This window comes from Hibiscus syriacus, unplaced genomic scaffold (genome assembly GCF_006381635.1).
Source record: "Hibiscus syriacus cultivar Baekdansim isolate YM2019G1 unplaced genomic scaffold, ASM638163v2 tig00112498_pilon, whole genome shotgun sequence".
Taxonomy (NCBI): Eukaryota; Viridiplantae; Streptophyta; class Magnoliopsida; order Malvales; family Malvaceae; genus Hibiscus; species Hibiscus syriacus.
The window spans coordinates 1,182,200-1,204,440 of record NW_024063347.1 but is presented as its reverse complement, the minus strand read 5'-3'; the positions used below and the strand labels follow the sequence as shown (position 1 = coordinate 1,204,440).

The following is a 22,241-nucleotide window of genomic DNA, read 5'->3' as shown; positions in this document are numbered from 1 at the left end:
AACACATATAGAGAATCCAACATATTCCTTCCTCACCTTTGCAGATGAAGTACCAGTATGCTTCCCACAAGAACCATGGTGGTTCCTTTCTTTGTGATATTGCCTCAATTATCTTTTGTTCTCCTCATCCAACATGTGGTTTCCTTCACAAAACACATTGACCTATATAAGATAAAATATCTGATGCAAAATTCTCCAAGCACCCGTTGTTCAAAGTTATTGGTTCTCACCTCCTCTTCAGCTTTACTAAGGTTCATTGTGAGGTGTTCTTTGTCTCTCTCAAGAGTCTTGACCTCAGCAGCGAGTGACAAAACCTTTTGAGTTGAAGGCCTTCTCTTTAAATTCATGCCCCAAATACCTCACCTTTTCCAAATTTTAAGCAACCTTTGACATGATTCAAGTAAAATATTTGCCGCACGTCCACAAATAATTTGATCCTTACAAACCAATGTTGATTGAACCGACTCCAGAAAATTCTCTTCCAAAGTTGCACCCTTAGAAGATGAATCAATCTTCAAGGAAGATAATATGAAACCAGGGAAGTGGCAGGATGGTCCTTAACTTACATTTTTTTATTTATAAAATTTAGGTGACAATCTAAAAGTATCATGTAGCATATAACCAATGCTTAATTTGAAAACTTTACAAAATTTATAAAATAAATCTTTTAAAAAGTGCCAATAACTTCTTTTTTGAAAACATTTTCATTATTTAAAAAAATATCAAATTTAATATATATTGAGTGTTACCTAACATGTTCTTAAAGTATCACATTATTTTGTTTATAGCGAAAAAATTGATGGAGATTACGAATTTCTTAATTTTAAAATTCAAAAATTAAATTAAATTAAAAATTTCTTCTGACATCAAAACGATAACGAAGAACAATTCATAATCAAAATATCATTCAACCTTAGAATATAATTAAAATCAATGAGTTGTTCAAAATTAGATAACCACTTTTTAAAAAATATTTAAAATATTGGATATTAAAGATATAATTAGTTTCAAACTTTTACTATGTATATATATTATATTTTTTGGTAATTTATATATTTTAATTTATTTCCAATAAGTGATATTTTTGTAGATTTTTTTATTTTTATTTTTATAGGGAAACATAATAAATTATTACGTATTTTTTAATATTCAAAGGCCAATGATTGGAACTAATATTTAAAAATTAAAAAAAACAGATCATGTGCCAATTTTCCTTAACAAATTATGTGATTAATTAATTTAAATTAAAACTAAATCAACTAGAAAATTAGATTTAATCTACACTAAACTAAATATTTAACTTAATTTAGTATAAATACATGAAATTAGCACATTTCCCCAATCCTAAATCCAAAGAAAATCATAACCAAATATCAACCAATCAATTCGCATCATTCCTTTCTAAGGTTCCAATTCCACGCTCGCTCAATCGCGCGTGTAAAACAAGTTTATCGCTTTTGTTTTTTTTTGTTTTTCCTTTTTTATACTTTGGTTTGCTTTAAAATCTCACAACTGTTTCATAGAATATACGAGCATTGATCAGCATATCTACGCTCCAACTGTTGTCTTCCCCTTTGATTCGTTGTCCGATGATTATTAAAGATCGAAGCCTTCAATTTCTTCGAGTTTTCAGGCAGAATTATGGACTCCAATGGCGATGCAGGGAAAAGGCAAAAAGCTCGCTCCTTTTGTTTCTCCATTTCCTCTTCCCTTTGTCAACCGCGCAAACCCAAACGATCACAGATTCGCTGCCACCGCCCTATTGTCCCATTCCGTTTGGAACAATATTCAACCCAAAATTAGAGATCTTAATGGTGGTTTTAGAGTGATATTTTAGCGGCCACTTAGAAGGAGTGGGCGGAAAGGAGAATTCAACGCCGGAACTGGGATTCCACTACAAATCTCAGGAGGCAGTCTAAGAGTTCGACGCGTACATTCAACTTATCATGGGTGACCACTCAATTATTATCTATTTTTGTTTTAATCACGATGTCGATTTAATCAATCAAATAATTTTTCTTAATCTTTAATATTTAAACATTTTATTAATTTAGTACTAATTTTAATTTATTTAATTTAAATGAATTTTTCTTCCAATCATACGATGAAATGTGTCACTATATAATTGCAAGAAAATTAAATAACATAGGGGAGACTCGAACTTGTGTACCAGAGCGACATTACCTCTAGGTCAAACCAAATATATATTGTTTCAACTCTAACACTGTGTATACAACTTAGATTAAGTTACTGATATTTAAAGGGAAAAGATGATATCACTAGCAGAGTTTTGTTAGCAGGTCTAACGAAAACTGAGATTCCCGTCGTTTCTCCGGTGAATTCAACTGACTTCCATTCCGATTTCCTCTCCTGACTATCTTTCTTGATAAGGTTTGTCCCTCCCTCAATGTACTGGAGGAAGCTGTTTGAGTGTTCAGCAGGGCAAAAGCTAGAGAATTTTCCCCCAAAATCACGAGAAGGGATCCCTTCAGTTTAACCTCCTCCTGAGGTATTTGATGCTGGTATTGATGAATGGAAGCTTTCCTTGGTTGGACAATTTCTTGGTGATTCCCCGAATTTTATTTCTTTGCAAAGGATTGTCGACAATCTTTGGAAAAAGACACTGCAAGGAGCTCATGTTAAGGTTAGTCTAGCTAGAAACAATCTCTATATTTTTTTCTTTCAATTCCGAATCAGCTAGAAATTGGGTTCTTGAAAACGATCCATGGCACATCCTAAACAAACCTTTGATCCTCAGAAAATGGGAACCAAATCTTAAAAGATTCGATTTTGATCTATCGAGAATCCCAATATGGGTTCATTTATATAATATAACTCTAGAACTTTTCTCAAGAGCTGGTTTAAGTTACATTGCAAGTGCTATAGGAGTTCCATTATCCATGGATTCAATTACTGCCTCCAAATCAAAACTTGAATTTGCAAAAAATTGCGTTGAAATTGGGGTGAACGAGGAAATCCCAAAGTTCGTGGATGTTATCCTTAGCAATGGAAAAGTAACATCAATTATTGTTGAAGCTCCCTGGTTACCCCCTCGTTGTAGAAAATGCAAAATCTTTGGACATAGCGAGAAATGATGCTTTGATCAATCTATTACTGTCTCAGAACTATCGAAAATTTGGAGAAAAAAGGGAGAAAATACTACTACCTTACATGCCGGAACAGTTGGAGGAATTGAAATAATGCAACAACCAGGTTCACATTCTGGCAAGGTCCAAGACGAACATCAAATTAACCAAAGTGAAATTGGGAAATGAGACCGCCTGGAATCGATAACTGAACAGTTCAACACTGTTGCAATGATTAGTCCAAATAATTTAGACTCTTCTTCAACTTTGAATAGAGCCAATTACGTGGAAATTTCATCATCAATAGAAGGATCCAATCAATGTGTCAAACTTGTTGCCTAACCAAGTGCACTATGTAACACCCCCAACCCGTATCCGACCCGAATACTAATCCAAGGTGTCACATTGACATTTCAAAACGTTTACTTGTACAAAATAGTGAATAATTTTAAAACTTTTACTAAATACGACTGAATAATTACATAAAATATAATCATATGATTTTACAAAACCGATTAAAGCATATCAGATTCAAATCTTTATTTTCATGCCAACCACTATCAGTATTACCAATTACATACTATTAAATTATTTTCTGATCTGATCTGATCTTTGGAAAGGAGAAATTGACCTGTCTTGTTTAACTTTACTCATTCTTCTTCTCGGAACCTACGTGTGAAACAATCACACGCTAAGTCGTTGACTTAGTGAGACATATAAAACATATAATAAAATCATAGAACATTTCATATAACAGATTGCATACATGCACATATACCATCATTCCCCAACCCGTATCCGACCCAGATACTAATCCAAGGTGTCACATTGACATTTCAAAACGTTACTTGTACAAAATAGTGAATAATTTTAAAACTTTTACTAAATACGACTGAATAATTACATAAAATACAATCATATGATTTTACAAAACCGATTAAAGTATATCATATTCAAATCTTTATTTACATGCCAACCACTATCATATTACCAATTACATACTATTAAATTATTTTATGATATGATCTGATCTTTGGAAAGGAGAAATTGACTTGTCTTGTTTAACTTTACTCATTCTTCTTCTCGGAACCTACGTGTGAAACAATCACATGCTAAGTCATTGACTTAGCGAGACATATAAAACATATAATAAAATCATAGAACATTTCATATAACAGAATGCATACATGCACATATACCATCATTAACAACATCTCTATCATTATCATTAACCCATTTATCATACGATCTTGTACTTATCATTTATGTATATCATATAACACATATATCATTTAATAATATAAACACTTTTGATATCTTTTATAGGCCCATGTACATTATTGATAACTTAAGATATGTGAGTACATTGAGGTTGTGCACAATTATGCTGTCACCACAGCTCAATCAATGTCCCGAAGAACCAGTCCATAGGTCCATAAGAACCTAGGTAATCAGTCCATATGTCCCGAATAACATAGGTAATCAGTCCATATGTTCCGAAGAACATAGGTAACCCTCGACTCTTGGCATGCCAACTATACTTATAGCTCTCATGTCACCTATCATGGGCACTATCATTATAACAGTTCACATCACTTGTATCATGTAAACATATAATCTCATAAATCATTATCATGTAGCTTGTATAATATTCTTGTATGATCTCATAGATCTCTTTTCATATAACCCATATCACATAGGTTAATATCATATAGCTTGTATTATTTCTCATGTGTTCATGTAAACACGTATGTCATATCTTGCTCACATATGAATGTATTCACATATATTAGATTCACGTATCTCATATTTTATTCTCATATGTTCACATATAATAACATATGACACATATACCCACTTTCATGTACTCATGCACACATAAGCATCATATCAATCACATGCTTGTACTTATGGAATCATGTATTCCAACATGAAAAATAGACTTATCGCAAATCCTACCCAATAATGTATAAAACATTCATATATCATGTTATGCATGCATCACAATTCAAATAACATTTTAGGAGTCACTTTTTACCATAGTAACTCCGTCATTGGCTCATCGCGAGCCAATGTTTGTTCAATAACATAAGTACAAATTAAATTGCACTCACCTTGACATTTATATATCTAAATCCACTTCTATGATTTATCTCTTTGAATTGATCCTAACTTTGCAGTCGTTTCAAAACTTGCTTGTGCTCGATATCTACACAATCATTTATTTATACGCATTAGTATTCCCAATAGCATACTCTAGTTTTCATTTCTTAAACTAAAGGAAAGATCTATTTCATTTTCCTTTTCAGTGTATCGGTACCCACTATAGGGTATCGGTACATCCCTTCACTGGTGCATCAATACACTGCCTATGTATCGGTACACAATTTACATTCGAAAGTTTTCCTTTTAAGAGGGGTATTGATACACTTCCTTAGTGTATCAATACACTATGTGAATGTTAGTACATCAACTATTCAACAATTTTATAATCATTCAAAACTTTTCTAAAATTATCAAATTGGTCCTCCAACTTTTCAAAAATTACATAATGGTCCTTAATTTTTTTTAAGGCTTGTAGAATACCTCCTACATTATTTCCAGACCTTATATAATTTTTCCATAATTTTTCTCACTCAAATACATCATGTCCGAATTTTTAAAGAATAATTTATAGAAATATCGAATATGTTTTAACCATAAATCAAGCTTGAAAATAAATCTACAACCTCTAAATCATCAAGATTCATCATCAATTTCATGAACCCAATCATGAACATAAACCCTTAGATTTGGGATCTTTGAAATCCAACAAGATTAGAAAGAAATATTGGTACCAAATGATAGCGTTTTTCGCGTAGACCACTTTCCTATTTCATGGCATAACTCGAATTCCAAAGGAATTGACTCAAAAATTGAAAACAAAATGTTTTCTTACCTTGGGAGAAGCTCACGTTTGCTGCTGGAGAAGATGAAGAAATCATATGATATTTCTTCATCTTTCTTAATTAATAATGAATATAAAATTCATTAAATATCAAATTACCACTTTACCCTTGAAATCAAAATATCTATAATAATTTACCCTTAATGAACTATATATTTACATTAATACCAAGCTACAGTAACCTTATCATCTTTCAAAGTCAAAGATGAACAAAATATTTTCCCACTTTACCATTTTGCCCTTGCAATTTCCAAAACTTACAATTCTGTCACTTTAATCCAACATTCCAAATTAAACATGGAATTAAATACTTAAATATTCTTTTCCAACATTTAAAAATGTAAAAATAATATATTTATTTTCTTATTTTCGAAACCAAATATAACTTTTCAAAATTAATATTTTGGTCCCTGATCTTTTCCAAAGTTTATACTTTGGTCACCAAGCTTTCAAAATCTTATAATTTGGTCACTAAATAAATCCATTTATGGAATAAATTCTTTTTTGGAAAAATACCACTTAGATCTTTAAACTTTTTCCAATTTTCTACTTTGACCATAAAACTTTCAAAATTTACATTTCTGTCACTAGTCATCTTTTTGGGATGTTACACACTAACCATTTCATTAATTGAAAATTTTCAACCCACCACTGAACCAGTAGTTTCAACGCAAGGAGACAAAGTAGTCGACCACTCAACCGCACCCACCGATTTAATTATTGAAAAGAGATACCCACTATTGAATCATATGTTCCAACCGTGTAAATAATTGATGCCAACCATTCAATTCAAAAGCGGGGCAGAGGAAGGCCAGCAAAGTCAAAAGCAGCTTTCACGGGATCCAAAAACAAAATTGATGTCCTTAAAATAATACACAAAAATCCTCCAATAACAGAAGATCGAGATGGAAAAAATTGATCAGAATCTTTAGTTGTAGTAGGTTTGGTTAATGACCTCAAATCAAAAAATAAAATTTACCTCGACAATAAAAAAAGTCCAACATGTTGTAATGGGGGTGCAATGGGCCATCATTCTCCATGATTATTAGCTTCTAGAATATCAGAGGATTTAAAAATCCTCTAAAACAAGGAAAAGTCCTACAGAGGGATATTTAAAATAAAGTTGACATCCTCTGTCTACTTGAAACCCGTGTCAAATTGGAGAATTCAGCGGAAATATTCAATTCCAAATTTACGGAATGGTATACCTGTTCAAATTATGACTTTGCTTCAAATGGGAGGAATTGGATCATTTGGAAAAAAAGGTTTAGACATCTCCCTTTGTCAAGCTATTGCTCAATCAATTACTATTAGATGCACTTTTAATAGCGTTCCCCTCATTATTACAGCTATCTATGCCAGTAATGATGGTGTAACTAGAATACAACTCTAGCAACATCTACGCGACTTGGAAACATATTTAAGTTCTTTACATTGGATATTAGGAGAAGACCACAACGTTATCTTGCATTCGAAGGAAAGTTCAGATTACGAGATCACTGGTCCAATATTAACTCCAGACATGAAGGATTTCCAAGATGTCACTCATACCACCATTTCTTTGGTCCTTCATTCACATGGAGCAACAAGCAACAACAATCTTTTCTTGCAAAGAAGCTTGATAGGGTGCTTATTAATCCCACATGGGTAAATTCTTTCCATAACTCATTTGTGGAATTTCTTACACCTGGTGCATCTGATCACTGTATGGATCTAGTTTGGATCAACAAAGAGGCTCAAGCGAATCGACCTAAACCATTCAAAATTTTCAACTTTTGGACTCTTCATCCAAACTTCTTAAATGAAGTTCGACAGTCATAACAACCACCTATTCAAGGAAATCCGATGAAGGTTCTTTTCCTCAAGCTTAAACGTCTAAAAACATGCCTCAAGGCCCTAAACAAAGAATATTACAGTGATATTTCTGCTCGAGTACGTCAAAAGCAAAGCGAACTTGAAAAACTTCAACTATCTACTCTACGAGGAAAGGACACTATTGCAAAGGAGTTGATGCTACAGAATGAGCTTTTATCTCTTGAAGAAGCAGAGCGCATGTACTTGAAACAAAAGGCCAAAGTGAAATGGTTAAAAGAAGGCGACAAATGCACAAAATTCTTTCATTCTATTATCTCAGGAAAAAAACAAAAGAGACACCATCTGAATTCTTGTTAATGACCAAGGTAAAAGGCTTGAATCTTTTTGATGAAATGACTTCCGAAGTGACTGAATTTTACTCAAGCCTTTTAGGTACAGAGGACTCCGGGGTTAAGAATTGTGCACCTAATCTTTTGAAGGATCTGATGCAATTTAATTTGCCTTCTAATGTTTCTTCTAACCTTGTAAAGGATGTAACCGATGAAGAGATCCAATAATCTATTTTCATCCAAGGAAATGACAAAGCACCTGGTTATGATGGATGCACACCATATTTTTTTCAAAAAAACCTGGTTAGTGGTTGGCAAAAATGTTATAAATGCTATTAAATACTTCTTCCAAGAGACTTTCATCCTTCCAGCTTTCAATGCTACAACTATTGCTTTGATTCCAAAAGTTCCTAACCCTAATAAGGTTAGATACTTTTGGTCAATTTCCTGGTTCTTTGTTATTTACAAGATAATTACAAAGATTTTAGTCAAAAGGTTGACTACACTACTTCCAGAGATAATATCTCTCAACCAATCGGCTTTTGTAAAAGGAAGAAACATTGTTGACAACACTCTCCTTGCTCAAGAACTGGTGAGAGGTTATGGAATGAAAGTTATCTCTCCTAGATGTGCCTTGAAAGTTGACTTACAAATGGCTTTTGACACTCTACACTGGGGTTTCATTTCTGCTATGCTTAAGGTTTTACAACTCCCTAATACTTTCATTGGATGGATTGAAACCTGCTTTAAAGAAGCAAGATACTCATTCTCTTTCAATGGAAGCTTGATTGGCTTCTTCAAGGGTGCAAGGGGAATAAGACAAGGTGACCCTATTTCTCCTATTTTATTCGTTCTTACAATGAATGTGCTCTCCAGAATCCTAAACATGGCTATAACTAAAGGCTTGTTCGAATACCACCCAAAATGTAAGAATATTGGCCTCACTCACCTTTCTTTTGCAGACGACCTAATTATCTTCTGTAAAGGAAATATTGAATCTGTTTTTGCAGTCATCAGCGTCCTTGACCAATTCTACGAAATGTCTGGTCTTAAACTTAATGCTGCCAAATGCGAACTTTATACTGTTGGAATCACTTCCAGAAATCTTGAGCATATTTTACAATCCACAGGATTCAAACATGGCAGTTTGCCAGTGAGATACTTAGGGGTTCCTTTAGTCACAAGGAAACTCACAAAAAAGAACTGTGTGATTCTTATTGAAAATATCAAATCCAAACTACATCATTGGTCGGGAAAGCACTTGAGCTACGCCGACATACTAAAACTTATCAGAGTTGTTCTCTTCAGTATTACAAACTTCTGGTGCAGGCAGTTAATTCTACCTTTGGCTATTGTTAACAGGATTGAACAACTATGCTCTGGATTTTTCTGGAAAGGTACTGATAAAGCCGCCACTAGAGCCAAAGTCAGTTGGCAGAAAATTTGCCTAGCGAAATCTGAATGAGGACTCGTATTAAAAGATATTAAAACATGGAACAAAACATGTATGATACAACTCATCAGGAACATCCTTGCGGGAGATGGATCATTGTGGGTAGCTTGGATCAAAAGCTATGTTATTCAAGGTGCAAATTAAGGGCAACTGCAATCCCCGTTTTATCCATAGGAGCTACGAAGACAAAAGATTTCTGGAAAGAACTACGGGTAAAATGAGATAAAGTCTCATGGCACAAATTGATATGGTTTCCTCTACACGTCCCCAAGCATAACATTATAACATGGATGGCTCTCCCAACTAGGGAGAGGCTCCGAAGAATGGGAATCGTTACCGATGTTTCCTGCATAATCTGCAATGAATCTACGGAGACTAGGGACCACCTATTTAGTGAATGCTCTATGGTAGTTTCCTTATGGAAGGCTATTTTGAACCTCTCGGACTTAAGCACACCTACTTTACCTTGGATGAGCATGATAGATTGGGCCGGTGGTGCTTTGAAAGGTAAGTTCCTCCTCACTACTATCTTGAAACTTGTTTGGTGCGCTTTAATCTATTCCCTATGGGAGGAAAGAAATAGAATATTGTACCGAGGAAGCATAAGAAGTGAGAACGAAATTCTGAGTTCAATTAAAGAGATTGTATGTATCTAATTAAGAGGAAAGAATATAAAATAGATTAGATAGTCTCAATAATTACCTTTGTAATAGTTGGGGTGTAGACCATTAAAATTTTGTTATAAGTAGGTTGTTCATTATCTCAATGATTGGATTTTTTATGCAACATAATTCTGCACCTTGGGTAATAAAATTAAAATTATCCAAAAAAAACAACTTAGATTAAGTTATACTGGAAAATAAAGAAATAAAAATGGTTTGGGGATTCGAACTAAGGCATCCAATGATTTTAAAAACACATGAATCTCTTAACCAAGCCTAAAAATTAATTGAAATATAATAAATTTAAATATATATATATATATATATATATATATATATAGTAAAAAATAAAAATGAATTTATGATTTTTTATTTTAAAATCAAATCTAAACTTTTAAAAACGTTAATCATTCTCAATTTATATGTGATAATTTATTGTTTTAAAAAAATTTAAATAAATAATTTAAAATTTATTAATTTTTATTTTAATTAAAATTCTAATTTAAAATAGTGAACCATTTGATATTAATACGACTACAAATTATCACGTATAAATAATTAAAATAGTAAATTATCATATATAAATATTGAATGATTAACTTTAAAAAAAATTAAATTTTGCTTTCAAAGAAATTTTTGAAATTCATTTTTATTTTTTAATATTATATTAATTACAGTTTAAAGTATATATATTAAAATCTATCCAACTTGAATTAATTTTTATATTTGGTTCAAAGATTCAAGTGTTTTTAAATTCTTTAGATCCCCCAAACTGTTTATATTTCTTTCTTTTTCCTGGCATAATTTGGTATATGTTGTATGCACAATGTTCGAATTAAAATCACATATTTGGGTTGTGGCCTAGAGGCAAAGCCGTCTGTTATCATTGCAAAGGATGCAGGTTTGAAACCCCCCTCTAGCTTGATTTTCCAATCATATAATGACATGTAGAAAAATCATTTGAATTAATTAAAAATTAATTAGATAGTGATGTGTGTCATTTCATTGCACTATTAAATTTTTTGAATAAATTAAAATTAGTATTAAATTAATAGAATGTATAAATATTGAGAACTAAAAAAATTATGCCAATTATTTTAATATCTACCGTTAAATATTAACGGTCATCGACATAATTAAAGTATTTAAATAATTGAATGATTTGATTGATTAAATTTAAACATTAGTGGTCAAAATAAAACTATAAGAGAAAATCGCCTCAGTGACCAAAAAAAAGTTATAATATACGATTTTAACCAACTTTTTTTGGATTTGCCAAAATGACCAACAAAATCGCAACGCGAAATAAAAATCGCAACGCGATCCCCAGAATCGCAAATCAGTTTCCAGAATCGCAAATCAGTTTCCAAAATCGCAACGCGATTCTTGAAAATCGCGATGCGATAGTACAAATTCGCATTGCGATTTTCCATAATCGCAACGCGAATATGAAAATCGCAACGCGAACACATAAATCGCAACGCGTATCCGTAAATCGCAACGTGTATCCGTAAATCGCAACGCGTATGGGTAAATCGCAATGCGTATCCGTATATCGCAACGCGTATCCGTAAATCGCAACGATAATACATAAAATCGCAACGCGTATCCGTAAATCGCAACGCGATATTTAAAGCGCCATTATAATCGCTACGCGTATTTTATTTTCAAATTACAAAAAGAATATTAAGACAAAATCCCGTAATCGCAACTCATAACCTAAAACCTAAAATCACAACTCAGTCCCATCTCCATCTCTCACTCTCTACGGCGAAGAAATCCGTCCCCATCTCCGAAGATTTCCGTCCCCATCTCCGGCGAAATCCCTCACAACCATTCACGGTCAAAAATCCCTCACAATATTCAGAAATGGAAAATCAACCTCCGAGGGTTAGTTTTTTTAATTATTTTTATTTTGAAATGTTTGCATTATTGTAGGTTTTTCATATTGAAACTGATGATAAGTTTACTGGTCATTTCAATAATAGATTAACCATTTCACTTAGATTTCATTTCGCGTTACGATTCTGTCGTTGCGATTTCATTTCGCGTTGCTATTCTCTCGTTGCGATTTTCAAGTTAGTATTTGTCTTTGTCTTTGTTCTGTCTTTTGGTTGAAGTAATGCAATCCATTCAAGTTTCAATTTGCAGAAGAGTCGCAACGAGATAAATGAAAATCGCAACGAGAGAATGACTGTCGCAACGAGAGAATCGCAACGTGAAATGAAAATCGCAACGAGAGAATCGCAACGCGAAACCAAAATCGCATTGCGATTTTCCTTTCGCGTTGCGATTCTCTCGTTGCGATTTTCATTTCGCGTTGCGATTCTCTCGTTGCGATTATCATCTCGCGTTGCGATTCTCTCGTTGCGATTTTCATTTCAACCAAAAGACAAAACAGTGTTGCAAATTTTAGTTTCAAGAATAAACTACTACTTTTTATGTTTATTGTTTTTGGTATATCTTCACAGTGTAGTTTTTGGTATATCTAACTTGGTATGTTTATTGTTTTTGTAGAAATTTTTTTCGGCTCAATTGACCTTGAGAAATAAAGTCAGCCTGGCCACTACAATTGCAAAGAAGCTTTCACCTGCTCAAAGACAATTGTTTGAGGAAACCTGCTTCGGGCCATGGCTGAGAGTACAGCATCCGGGTGGAGATGCTAATTTGACCCATTTGTGGCTTCAGACCATGACATCAAATCTACCCGACAGTATACAACGTGGTGAGGAAGAGATATGGTTTCATTTTCCACCAGCGTATACTTGCTTTGGGCGGAAGGAGTTCTGCTTAATCACTGGTCTACGATTCGGACACGATGATGTAGGCCGGTACACTCGTCATATCGCCCGCCCATCATGGTTATCCCGGGTTTTTCCGGATGAGTCAATGGAGAAGCCGAACCTACATGTTGACGACCTGAAGAAATTATTTAATAAGAAAGCTGGTTTCACTCGGATGGAAGACGTCGATGTTGTCCGAGTATGCCTTCTACTACTTGTGTATGCCGGCTTTTTAGGCAGAGAGGCCAGACAACCTATTCATCGGGAGCTAATAATATTGGTAGAGGACCTGAATGCATGGAATCTGTTTCCGTGGGGTTCGTATATATGGAAAGCTACCTGGACTAAGTTGTCGTCTGCCTTTGATGACCGCAAAAGTTTGCGGGGCGATGGGTCCAAATACACTTTGTCAGGCTTTGTTTGGGCCTTTAAGGTAAGAATTTCTATATAATGTTTCTAAAATTATAATTAATTATTTAACAATTACTAATTTTGTTATTATATTGTTTGTAGATTTGGATATTCGAGGCTTTCCCCAGCATGCGTACATATGCAATAAAAACGTCAAATGATATTCCCAGGGCTATTTCCTGGAAGAGGAAAACTCTGTTGGATTGGGAAGACTTAATACCATATGCCACAATAAATAATGTAAGTTAACACAAATACTTTCATATAATATATAAACAAGTTATTAATAGTAGACGTTTAACTTTGTTTGAGTTTTTATATTTTAGGAGGCCAACATTCCATTACAAAGACTGACACCCACGGAGGAAGAGCTTGCCACTGATTGGTGGCAAGCTAGTCAGAATTTTTTTGATGGCACGGATGATGAGCAGCATCCACTTCCTCCAATTCGAGAGCCATCACCTCACCTAGAGCCATCACCCGATCGAACCGACTATACACCTCTAGAACGAGAGCCATCACCTATCCCGTCACATCATCGAGCCTCTTCTCCACCATCACCTCATGATAGGCGACCGGCAAAGATGCCACGACTCCTATCTCCCTGTTCTCCACCTCCACCTCAACGGGATGAGTCAAGGGAGTTACGTGATGAGGTCAATGCCTTGCGTGAGGAGATCGGCACTCTACGCGATAACGATGGTGCATGGCGTGTGGAGGTGTCAACTTTACGTGGTGAGGTTGCCGCTCTACGTGAGATGATAGTATCGTTGCAGAATGAGGTTCATACTCTACGCAACGAGGTAAGTTTAAGATTTTCCATATTTAACTTAATGATAAATTTACTCGTAATTTCACTTAGATTAGCCATTTCACTTAGATTGCTTAGTAAATTTATTCGGTTGCTGCCAATTCTGCTAAACTGTGTATTCTTTAACACTGTGAAATAGTATTTGTCTTTGTTTTGTCTTTTGGTTGAAAGTAAATTTGTTCGGTTGCTGCCAATTCTGCTAAACTGTGTATTCTTTAACACTGTGAAATATATTTGTCTTTGTTTTGTCTTTTGGTTGAAAGTAAATTTGTTCGGTTGCTGCCAATTCTGCTAAACTGTGTATTCTTTAACACTATGAAATAGTATTTGTCTTTGTTTTGTCTTTTGGTTGAAAGTAAATTTGTTCGGTTGCTGCCAATTCTGCTAAACTGTGTATTCTTTAACACTGTGAAATAGTATTTGTCTTTGTTTTGTCTTTTGGTTGAAAGTAAATTTGTTCGGTTGCTGCCAATTCTGCTAAACTGTGTATTCTTTAACACTGTGAAATAGTATTTGTCTTTGTTTTGTCTTTTGGTTGAAAGTTTCAATTTGCAGAAGAAGAAATAGTTTACTTTCGCAACACGAAACTTAAAATCGCAACGCGAAACCAAAATCGCAACGCGAAATGAAAATCGCAACGACAGAATCGCAACGCGAAACCAAAATCGCAACGACAAGATCGCAACGCGAAACCAAAATCGCATTGCGATTTTCATTTCGCGTTGCGATTCTTTCGTTGCGATTTTCATTTCGCATTGCGATTCTGTCGTTGCGATTTTAATTTTGCGTTGCGATTTTGGTTTCGCGTTGCGATTTTAAGTTTCGTGTTGCGAAAGTAAACTATTTCTTCTTCTGCAAATTGAAACTTGAATGGATTGCATTACTTCAACCAATAGACAAAACAAAGACAAATACTAACTTCAGGGTATTAGTTTGAAACATATTTTTCTTTGTTATCTGATGCATTTTGTGAACTATGATAGAATAATGACTTGGGTGAATACAATGCAAGTTTGAAACATATTTGTCTTTGTTTTCACTGTTTAAATATCATGTCTGTTTATTTACTGATTTTTGTATTTAATTATTTAGCGGCCCGATAGAGTGGATGCTTTACGTCGGGTTATGCTTGCACGACGGAGTTCACGCATCAGACAGCGTGCACGTGCTATTAAGTCTCCGTACACCCCAATAGTGCGAAGACACCGCAAGAATAAGCCCGACTCGCCTGTCATCCCTCAAGAGTCCACTCCTATCGTTGAAGAGGCCCCCCATATCATTCCTCGAGAGTCCCCTCCCACCGTTCAAGAGGCCACTGTCATCATTGAAGAGGTCCCTCCCACCATTCAAGAGCCCGATTCACATGGCGTCATATGTAGGCTTCTTGAGAAACCCTCTGACGTGCCGGACATGATGGATTCAAGTTGGCTCTCGTATGAGTTACCGGCCAGTACCATACCGGTATCTGAAGAGGAGAGGGAACAACTACCGGACACAATTTTGGATAACACCCTTTGGGCTAAGACCGCAGTTGATTTTTATCTACATGAGCGGAGCAAGGGGTGTTTCACTGACATATGCAAGCTCACCGATGATATCTTTTTGTTGCTTGAACGGCCTTGGTGGGGCGTATTATTAGGGGTCGAAGACAATGGCTATTTCGATGGGGGGGTAAGTCTTATATTTTTCTTATATTTCAATTTGATTAATTTTTTTTTTAAATTTATGTAAGTCACTAATATATGTCTTTTTTTGTAAAACAGCATATCGATGCGTGGGTGACACGTCTTCTAATAATAAGAAAACTTAAGAAAAATAAAAATATACGATATACAATAATGCCGACGTCTTTTCACGCCGTTCACTTGAAGAATGCACGAGATGAATCATTTGATTTGGGCAATGGACAAGCTAAACTTTATCCTGCATGGTGGGAGGTCGATAAGGTTAGTATTTATTTTAGATTGAGTTTAAAGGTTTTATGAAATAAGTGCGCAAATGAATGAATTATTACTTATGATTGCAGGTGTTTATCCCTGTTTTGGAACGTAAACATTGGATTCTCGTCGAGCTTCAGCTCCCATCCCTTAAGACAATAGTGTATGACAGCATGATAAATTACATATCATTGGCTGATTTAAGAGATGTTATTAAGGGATGGAGCTCTCATTTGGCTAAATTCTTGGATGCGATCAATTATTGGACTCGTTCTGGAAACAAGAAGCCAAAGAAGCTCAATATTACAGTTATTAGAGACGAGACCGCGCCACAACAAACGAGCGGAGCCAGAGGAGATTGTGGTCCTCTCGTATGCTTGGCGTTGGAGCGTTTGACGACGGGAAGCATCAAGTATCTACCTCCCACCGATAGAGATAAAGCTGCAGTAGGCTTGTGGTTTCGGCATTATATGGCTAAATCGATATATACGAGACGCTGCCTACCTGCTTCCGCGTTATAAAAATGTCCATAAACAATTGGTAAGTTTATATACTTTTGGTTTGAAAATGTTTGGTTAAGTAACTAGAATTCAATAATTTGCTGTTTGTAGGTTTTAGATGTGTAGAAAGTGTTGTTTGAACAAATGTTTGGTTTCTGCAGGTTAATCTCAGAAGTGAACTGCGTGAAAATGATGTCGAGCTGCAAAAGTTGATTCAATAGTTTAATTGATTGTTTTTTGATTGTTTAATTGATTTGTAAAAGTTGATTCAATAGTAGATGATCGGAAATAAGAATTATTGCTTATTTTTGATTGTTTAATTGATTTGTAAAAGATGATTTGTAAAAGTTGATTTGTGTAATTGATGCGAACATAATTCTTATTTGTGCTTGTTTAATTGATTGAAATGTAATGGTTGATTTTGTTGATTTCAATCTGCATTATGTTGAAGGCAAAAATGACTATCGCAATGCGAAATGAAAAATCGCAATGCGAAATGAAAATCGCAACGAGAGAATCGCAATGCGAAATGAAAATCGCAATGCGGAAATGAAAATCGCAATGCGTTTATAATTTCGCATTGCGATTATCTCGTTGCGATTTTCATTTCGCATTGCGATTTTCATTTCGCATTGCGATTCTTTCGTTGCGATTTTCATTTCGCATTGCGATTCTTTCGTTGCGATTTTCATTTCGCATTGCGATTTTAATTTCGCATTGCGATTCTGTCGTTGCGATTTTCATTTCGCATTGCGATTTTCATTTCGCATTGCGATTCTCTCGTTGCGATTTTCATTTCGCATTGCGATTTTCATTTCGCACATAAAATCCACATAATACAACGTTTGCATTTAAAAATCACCTAAGTTAACAGTCTCAAAAGGTGAAGCCAATCGTGATTGGGATTTTAAAGATGATTGCCTTTTGCTTGACACCATATGAGCTTTGGATTTTGATGAGGATCCATATATTGGTAGAGGAAAAGATGATTTTGATGGCACTGGTGATCCACATGTCAACCTTGTATGACCACTTTCCTTGCACCGACTACATGTCGATCTCTTCTTCTCTTCACCCTTAGACGGTATACGATCGTGACTTTTTGGTCGGCCAGGTAGCCTTCTGTCCATGGCTGGTGGCAAAACTGTTTGTAAGTCATCTGGTATGTCCCACTCAGAAGGATGTGGAATAGGGTAGACAATCTCGGCATAAGTCTGTCGATAAACTTCTGTAGTGTAGCAATCCATAGCGTATGCGCTTGAATCATCTTGGTTTAAATGAAGAGCAACTTTTATAACATGGCCACACGGATAACCAGATGTTTGCCATTTCATACAACTACACGTCTTTGCATTTAGATCGACTAGCCCATTTAAGTTATTATCCAGTACTTGAAACAAAGTGTTTGAACATGGTTCAACTCTCCATGACGTTGACTTCACAACACGTTTCGTTATCTTTTTTTCAGTCCATGGTGTAACACGATGTTCCAATGTTCCTGTAAATTTAAATAAACAATACTTAGTAAAATATATAAATATGATAAGTTACGAATTCAAAGAAATAATACCTGCATGGTTTCTTTTCTTGTAGTACCACTGTTGAATAGAGGCTCGAAAAAACTCCATTAACATAGTAATGGGTAATTTCCGGGAATGACGACTTAGAGCGTTGATTGATTCTGCACTATTAGACGTCATGAAACCATATCTTGCTCCAAGTTGATGTACTCTTGACCATCTTTCAAACCCGACATCTTCTAGTGTTTGAGCACACTGAGGCAAAACACGTCTTAAACAATTTATATGCTTATTGAAATCCACTTCCCGATAAGCTTTTACAGCCTTCCAGTATGTCCATTTGTGCTTTTTTATACCAGCAGACCTTGATTTTAGATTTCTATACAAATGAACACCACAAAGTCCATGAAAAGCATCTGGGAAACACCTTCTAACAGCGTTGTCAATTGAGTTTGCCCTATCGGATATGATTGTCAGATTGCTAATAGGACCTATGCAATCCCTAAGATGCCCCATAAACCATGTCCATGAATCAGAGGTTTCAGATTTGCCAACCCCGTAAGCTATTGGCAATATCCCATTGTTAGCATCCATGGCTACTGCTAATAAGTTTACTCCAAGGTATCGACCTTTCAAATGTGCTCCGTCAACTATAATAACTGGGCGCATGCAAGTAATAAACGAACGAATCTACAAAATAATATACACAAGAAATATAATCATTTAAATGTGAAATGCATGTAACTAACAAAAATGAGTCAACAAAATTATATTGATTTACTAACCGTAGCACCAATGGCGATAAACAGCAACTCAAAGCGTCCATCTCTATCTGTTTTGATATGAGTTACCGACCCAGGATTTTTCAGCTTTAAATTGTGACAATAAGCCGGCAGTTGGGCAAACGATGCTTCTGGCGACCCCCTCAACAATTCCAAGGCATAACATTTGGCTCTCCAAGCTTGAGAATATGATATACTAATCTTGAACCGAGCATTCATGTCAGTCATAATTTCATGTCCCCGATATACCCTGCCATTCAAAAACATTAACTCAGCCAGAAAACCACCCAACACCTTTTTGTTTGCCTGTCTATGGTGAGGAAAAACTTGGGTTCTTGAACATGTATGTTTATCAATAAAAGTCCTAACTTGAAACATTTTGCAATCTTTTATTCTCTTTGCAATCATACGCCACGTACAGTTTTTGTCAATCATACACCTTGTTTCGAAACGATCTTTGCTTGATTTGTTAACTTTTAGTTGATAGCCATCTTCCACACATTTCGTATATAAAGCTATCTTCAAGTCTTCCTTTGTATCAAAACAATCATCTTTCTTGATACGAATAACTTTTGTGTAACAATCAACTGCTTTCTTTATCAACTCTTCTTCCGGTATCTGAAGTAATTCTGGCATATTCCAGTTATACGCCCGTGGCATTTTCTTTTCTTCGGGGACTTTTTCTTCTTCTTTTCTTCTTCAGGATTATATGAATTACAGAATGGATGTTCAACATGTTCATTCACAGTCGTAACTTCCTCCTCATTATCATCAACATTACATTCTTCGGCAACGGCTGTTTCATCATCAAAATTCGGGTATTGACCAATATCAATATCATTACACGCATGGTATGTTTCTTCTTCTGAAACATCATCAAAATCCGTGTATTGACCAATATCAAAGTCCGGATATTGACCAAGACCAAATTTCGAATACTGACTAGTACTCACAATTTTTTCTGTTGGCTCATCATCGTCTAACTGGTCAATACGAAAACCGGAATTTGGTGCTGAAAGTTGATTGGGATTTGGATTAGAGAAAGGTTGTGGGTTTTGAGAAAAACTTAGTTGATTACTACCCGCTACTGACCCAACAATACTACTTCTAGGTTCAACAACATACAATGTAACATCATCTTGTGAAACACTAATGTAAGCAATGAATCGTTCAACATCTTCATTGTCGGTTAACAAATAAACTTTACCATTTCTCTGATAAGATAGCCTAAATCCACTTAGGGGCTCTAAATTCAATTTATTTGAAACACGTAGCATTAGAGTTTCATAAGTTAACTTTTGTAAAGACAATTTTAGTTGAAGATTCATGGGTAAAGGCATATATTGTAAAACACCATGAACATTATCCCATGACCCTCCAAAACACAAATCTATCCAAACATGATCAACATTAGATGATTTCATGGTTGTAAATTAATTTACTAAACAGACGAGCTGCGAAACTAAAACCTGTTGCCGGATTGGGAAGGATGTCGTTGGATATAGGAACGGATGTCGCCGGAGAGAGTGATAGATGGAGATGGAATGAGTTGCGATTTAGGGATTTAGTTTATGATTTCAGTGTTATATACCCAAAATTTCAGTGTTGTGATTTACAGATTCTCGTTGCGATTTACGGATTATCGTTGCGATTTACAGATTCTCGTTGCGATTTACGGATTATCGTTGCGATTTACGGATACGCGTTGCGATTTACGGATTATCGTTGCGATTTACGGATACGCGTTGCGATTTACGAATACGCATTGCGATTTACGGATACGCGTTGCGATTTACGGATACACGTTGCGGTTTACGGATACGCGTTGCGATTTACGGATACGCGTTGCGATATACGGATACGCATTGCGATTTACCCATACGCGTTGCGATTTACGGATACACGTTGCGATTTACGGATACGCGTTGCGATTTATGTGTTCGCGTTGCGATTTTCATATTCGCGTTGCGATTATGGAAAATCGCAATGCGAATTTGTACTATCGCATCGCGATTTTCAAGAATCGCGTTGCGATTTTGGAAACTGATTTGCGATTCTGGGGATCGCGTTGCGATTTTTATTTCGCGTTGCGAATTTGTTGGTCATTTTGACAAATCCAAAAAAAGTTGGTTAAAATCGTATATTATAACTTTTTTTTGGTCACTGAGGCGATTTTCTCAAACTATAATAATTGAGTAATCATCTGTATAATTTACCCGTAATTAAAACTTTCCCGACGTTGTTTTACTCGACGGTTAAAGAACTCAAGATGGGGAAGGCCACTCTAGAATGTACTATTTGCTTGAACGAGTTCGAAGACGACGAAATGCTGCGTTTGATCCCTAAATGTAGCCACGTGTACCATCTCGATTGCATCGACGCTTGGCTCTCTTCTCATTCCACATGTCCCGCTTGCCGCACCGATCTGGTGCTAAAGTCCGACGAGACCATCTCCGTGACCACAAATCAAGTAAAGGGTTCAGTCTCCGATCCTGAAAACCGAACCAATGAAAATAACATCGGCGACGAAACGAGTGTCAATCAAGAAAGCGACATAGAAACACAGGAAGCGAATTCGATAAAATCAAACTCGATAATTACTGAGAACAAGGCATGGAGGTTAGCTTGGTTGTTCTCACAGTCTCACTCGACAGGTCACTCGTTGGGTGGAAACCATGAGCGATTTACGCTACAATTGCGGGAGGATGTAACCAAAATCAAGTTGTCAATGACTTGAGTTGCGTAGTGTTCTTCGGGGAGAGAAGTTGGAGAAGGGGATACAGATGTAGGAGAGAGTTTAGGGAGGAATTACTTCAACTATGAAAGGTTTTGATCACCAAAATTGATAAGGGGTTGCCTGCTCCGCAGAGTGATCTATTTGAATCTAATAAACGCTATTTGATCGTTGGTTTAGTGAACAATTATTAGTTAAACTTCTTATCATTAGCCGTCATCCGTGTAAAGTTTTTTTTCTTAATACAATTTTATAATCTAAACTATAATTTAAATTGATTTATGTCTAAATAATTTTTCACTAAAAAATAAGTATCTAAATAATCTACTATTCTTTTACTCTCTTCTTTTCATTAAATTTGTTTATTATAAATTTTAAAATTATTCTATTCAAAATGTAATATTAAATAATTAACAAATAACAATATATATATTTTAATTCTTATCATTGTTATTTTACGTATATCAAAAT

The 22,241-nt window shown here is 35.3% G+C and overlaps 1 pseudogene; it reads left to right on the top strand.

Moving 5' to 3' along the window:
• The first annotated feature begins 1,589 nt into the window (after positions 1-1,589).
• On the top strand, positions 1,590-21,773 carry LOC120180637 (annotated as a pseudogene).
• The last annotated feature ends 468 nt before the right edge of the window (positions 21,774-22,241 follow it).